This window comes from Arachis hypogaea, chromosome 11 (genome assembly GCF_003086295.3).
Source record: "Arachis hypogaea cultivar Tifrunner chromosome 11, arahy.Tifrunner.gnm2.J5K5, whole genome shotgun sequence".
Taxonomy (NCBI): Eukaryota; Viridiplantae; Streptophyta; class Magnoliopsida; order Fabales; family Fabaceae; genus Arachis; species Arachis hypogaea.
The window spans coordinates 120,467,731-120,473,730 of NC_092046.1; positions in this window are offsets into that span (position 1 = coordinate 120,467,731).

Genomic DNA, 6,000 nt, shown 5'->3' on the forward strand with positions numbered 1-6,000 from the left:
CAAACTTAGTCCCACATAGAGGGGAGTTGTGAAACTTTAAGTGTTTATATATTAGAGCTAAATATCTATAAACAAATAAAATTTAATCAAGCTGATAGACCTTTACACATATGGACTAAACTTGCTTATTCTTGGATGTTAATTTTGCAAAATAAACAATTGATTATTGGTTTCCAGCTTACAAGAATAACGTTCAAATATAACGTTAAAGTGGATTAGTCAAACAAGAACGTTAGTGAAGTTAGTAAAATTAGTGAAATTGTGGATTAGTCAACAAGAACGTTAGTAAAGTTAGTGAAATTAGTGAAATTAAACAACATAAAAGGAAGCAAGCAAACACTACGCATTTGTCTGTGATATACACTCATTTTTTTTAATTAAAAAGAAGAACGAGGTTGTACTATTTCAAGTGTTCCAAGAATATTAGTGTGGACTGTGTTCTTGATAATCCATGTCTAATCCTGGAGGATTTTCATTGATGCCATCCTACCCAAGGGTAGGACGATAACAAATCCTTAAGGACAATGCCTAACACGATTCGTGATAAACTCGTTCTAACATTCTTTAATTTATGTGTCTACAAAATTTTATTTGTATTTAAGGTAGCTAAAATATTAATTTGGAAATCTATTTTCCAAAAAAATTTACTTTAACATTTCACAAAAGAGCAAAGAGAAAGAGAATGGCACAAATTAGAACCATCGTCAATGTTAAAAATGAAAAAGACATGTTAGAACTAAATAGAAATTCACAAATACAACTCCGTTGAAAATTAAATTGATTAAAAGTGAGAAACAAGAAAAAATTAGAGTGAACATAATTAAAATATTGGAAATAATACAGTCATTTGATATAAATCTTTCTACTCTTGTCATCGGAAGTGAGAGTAAGTGTTAGCTCAGGAATAAAACTAGCAACACCATCAAAGAATACTCAGCTAGTAAATAACTATAGGAGTGAGAAGATAAAAGTAATTTAGTCAGAACTAAAATGAGAGTTGATATAAAACACTTAAGTAGTTAACTGCAGAGAAAAGAAAAGGTCGCCACCTAAAGTCTAAAGATTCTCTTTGAGAAAGCCAAGTGAGTTGAGAGCATTGTGAGCAAGGTTAAAGAAGGATATATTGAGCATCAAATTTTTAGTTGCAAAACCCTTCTTTGCACAAAATGAATGAAAAGCATTTTCAATAAGCAAATCAACAAACACCATAAGATGCATTTCAATTTTAGTATATGTGATTGGAAAGAAAAGAAAATTAAAAAGGATAACTACATAAACAAATAAATAAATATATGAATAAATCGTGTTTATTATTTCAAAAACCAGAGTAATTAAAAAAATCTTAGATCTGCGTCATCGCGACAACAAAAGCGACCATCACTAATAGATTATCTTCTTCCTCCACTAAGTGATTAATGTTGTTAATCTTTGTTCAAAACATGATGAAACTTGGGCTAAATACTTTTTTTGTCCTTAAGGTCTTAAGTCAAAATCAAAATCGTCCCTACCTTTTTTTTAATTAATATCATCCTCAATATTTCAAAACATTATAAAATGATCCTTTTCTACCTTAATTTTAATTTTTAGACCAAATTACCCTTAACAATAATAAAATTAATATTAAAAAATAAAACCAAACCCCACCCACGATATCTCTTTACTCTCTTCTCTCACCATCCCCTTCTTCATACCGCTCTCTCTTCGAACTTCCTCCCATCCCCTTCCCCCAATTTTTCTTCTCTCCCTTTCCGCTACCTTACCACCTCCGCCCCCGCCTCCTTCTCTACCTGCTTCTCCTCTCCATCGCCAACCTCAACACTTTCTCCATTGGCGTTGGCCTCACCTTTCTCATCTCTCCCGACAACCACTCCCTTGGCGATCCCAACCCTCTTTAGGCATCAACGACAACCATGTCGATATCGATCTCAATAGCATCGTTTTAACTTAGGCCACCAATTTGGGTCTTCTACTCCAATGTCAAGCCAAAGATCTCATTTTGAAGTTGAATCTCGATATGGGTCAGTAATTTTCAGTTGAAGTGTTTGTTCATTCACCCAATTCATCAAGAGTATTAAAGACGAAAGAAATTTGTGGACTTGTGGCTGTGGATCAGTTTCAAAAATAGTAGAGGAAACACTGCAATTTTAAAAATGGCTCCCGTAACAAATATTGTCACCTCTCTCAACCTTCCCTCTCTGTCGTCCTCAACAGACCAACTTAGCCACACTCTTGACTGCCTCGAGTTTCTTGTTCCTGTTTTCTTCCCTTACTCTTTCCTTGTTCGATGTTCTTATTCTCTTCTTCGTTCTTCCTATTTTTTTATTTTTATTTTTGAAGAACATATACATCAGTGTTTTGTGGAATTATTATTATTTTATTAGAAAATTTCATTTTTTATTCTAAGATCTTTAAATTAGAATTAATTTTGTTAAAAGTGAATAAAAAAATAGATACGCACATATTATCTTTTAGAGATGAGATATTGGTGTGTATTTGATGGAGATAGAATGAAAAATATAACTTCTGAGTTATTGCCATTGAGTTGTTGTTGCCGAGCTTTTTTCCTCTCTTCTTACTTCAAAATTGAGTTGTTGTTGTCATTGTTAGTGTTATTTGGATGAAGGGGTGGTGTCGTGATAGGTTCAGATTGATAGATGAAGAGTGGTATGGTGGTGGTGATGACCGATGAGAGAGAGATAGGTGCGTAGCGATGGTGATGAAACAAGGGGTTAGTGGTGAAGGTGGAGAGGGTTTTCTTTTCATTTTTTTAAGGGCTAAATCGTCCAAAAAATGTTATTTATGGACAAAAGGATCATTTTATAATGTTTTGTAATGTTGAAAAAAATTTTAAAAAGAAAAAAAGGCTAAGGACGATTTTGATTTTAATCCTAGACCATAGGGACGAAAAAAGTATTTAACCCTTTAGCTTATAATACCATGCCGATGAAATTAGCAATTCATAAGTCTCTTTCTAATTCTCTGACCAAATTCATCCTATTTACTGGACAAAAGTAAATATTAGAATCTTTGGTTAACTAAATCAAATGAGCCAAATGACCCATAAAAAACATGTATAATGTGCCATATATAATTATACATAGCTTCTAAAATTTGTATATAAAATTGGAGCAAACACAGGTTTAACTATTTCAGTATAAAATATCATTGTATTCTTCCACATATAGTGATTTATAATATAGAACCATGAACTATCGTATTGGATTAGAGAATTCAGCAATACACAAAAATTGGCAACCATGAATTTTGATAGTAAAGGAGAGGTAGATGCTAATAAATGCATAACATTATCTACTAAAACTTACACAAAATATAGTTAGTGAGAACTTATCTTTAAACTTACCCATTACTTCATGAAGCTCCATAACATTTCGTGATAAATTCTCCGCTACTCCATTCAATTGTGTCAATCTAAAAATCATAGACCAAGAGGCATCTTATCGAAGGAGTTAATCCTGTGGATTAAACCTAATAATAATCTCTATTTTTAACACAATGACTATATTCAAATCCAACAATAATTTTTATAAAATCATGACTATCTTTAGATGTTAACATGCCTCTTGAAGAAATTTAGGCTTGAATCATAGAGATGTAAAGTGTTCCAAAATCTATAATCAGTATAGATCAAAGTTAATAGAGTTAATATTCTGAAAAATATAAAATCCGGTTAAATTAAACTTAATAAATTAATTGTATGTGAAGAAGGTAAGATATTAGAATTTATATTTTAGAAAAGTAACAATAATTAGGATACAAATTAAAATACTTATCTTAAATGTCTTCGTTCGAGGTTGGGTCAAATGAATTAAAAATCAAACCGTACCCGTGTTGGCCACAAAACCCAAGCCCACACTCATATACATAACCCACACTTAGCCAAAACTATCATTCCCTTCTTTTAGAGAGAGTGATCCACAGATAGAGGGAGGAGAGGAAGAATAAACTTAAATTTACTATTCATCACAACACTCAATCCCTCATAAATTTCAATCCAGAGCTCCAATTGACAAGTTGTTTGCGGCTACGAGTTCCTCTCGGATCCCTCTTTAAATTTATCTAAGTATTATGGTAAGAAACTTTGAATTTCTTGTCCAGTTTGTTATTCTCTTCTAATTCGCATTTTTGGGGATATGTTGTTGAAAAACTTGTGATTTTGGTTCTCTAGGAGTACTCTAGCATGGATTCTAAGTGGGTTCCATCCTAAATTCTAGTGGGTTAAGGTAAAAAATCTCAATCCCCAATTTTTTTACTATATGCGGAAAATTTAGGTTGAATTATGTGAAAATTTTGTGATTAGATGGAATAGAGCTTGTTTGGATTGAATTTGGGGTGAAACGGAACTAGTTCGGTGCATTTTCGGGCGAGATTAAATTCAAGGATCGCTTTGGTGTGGAATTGGTAGAGCTTGGACCGGTAGAGGTTAGAATTGCCGAAGAAGAGCTTTTCCGAGGTTGAAACCGCCGTCAGTAAGGTACGTATTTTAGTTTTGGGTAGGCATTATGTAAGATTATGTGAACGCTTAGGTTAATTGTCCATAGGATAGGATTGAATGCATTTAGTTGTTGTTGTGATTAGTTGAGTAGGTATATGTATCAATATGCATGATTTAATTGTTGTGGTATGATTGTTTATAAATATAATTAAGGTAGAATTGGGCTAGAGGCTGTGATAGGGTGAGGAATCCCTTAATTGGTAAGTTGAGGTAAGTGGTGTGAATTATTGTATAAGAAAGAGATGATTGATGTTTGGTTGGTTGTGAAATTGGATATTGTAACACCCTAATATTCAAATCCTTATGCTCGAGTCATAAGTCAATGATAATAAGGTGGTACGACTCTCAAGGGGAATTTTATTACATAAATATAAGTATAATTGAAAGGAGTATTAATCGAGAAGTCTGAAAAGAGTAAAAATAAAATCGCGAAGTCGTATCACTCACGCATCAACAACTAAAAGATAAACCGTGAAGTCGAAAGCGATATACAGATAAAGGCATCTAGGAGAATAAGAGAAGGACAATATATAGATATATAGCATATGTAAATAGCCACTAGTTGCGACCCGCGAAGTTTAGGCCGGTTAGGGTACAGTATGAAAGTAGTTGACAACGGTACCTCCTAATCTCTCTCAAATAAAACATGAAAGCCTCTATAGGAGAGTTCAGAAGAGTTCAATACATAATATAAGCTTTTCAAAATAAAGGTGGAGAGATTCTAAGCAAAATATAAAGTAGAGAGTATATAAGATCTTTGCCATCTCTCAGATGAACCACAGCTCACTTCTGAGCACCTGGGCCTGTATCTGAAAAACAAGAGATATATATGGAATGAGAACTCCCGACCCATGGGTTCCCAGTACAGTAAAAGTGCCAAATAAATACAATGCATTGTAATAAAAACTCACTAAGCATCCTAAACTTCCTTTCACCAAATATTCATCCTATGTTCTCGCTAATCTATGAATAGGCAACTGTCATAAGGGAATGCTAAATCTAATTCCTCTTCCTCATGCTTCCCAACTTATAACTCTCCAACAAATCAAAATCAAAATCATAAGCCAAACCATCACCAGTTATTTCATCTCAGCAATTCTATATCAATACTTCATATCCTCACCTGGAGCAAGTGAAATCACTTCACTGCGTCTACCCAGGGAGCTCACATGATCTCATTATCAACCTAGAGCAAGTGAAATCACTTCACTACGCCTACCCAGGTAACTCAAATTAATTCATTCTCTACCTGGAGCAAGTGAAATCACTTCACTGTGTTTACCCAAGGAGCTCAATTACCTCATTCAATAATCATCACCATTATTCAATTACATCATCAACTCATCTCATCAAGAACAGCCCTTAGTGTCAACCGACACCAGCATGAGGGACCTCTCAGTTGTACAAACACAATCAATACAAACAAGTAATACACAATTAAGGTACGAGTAGAATAGATAGCATATATGATATAGCAATCCAAACAA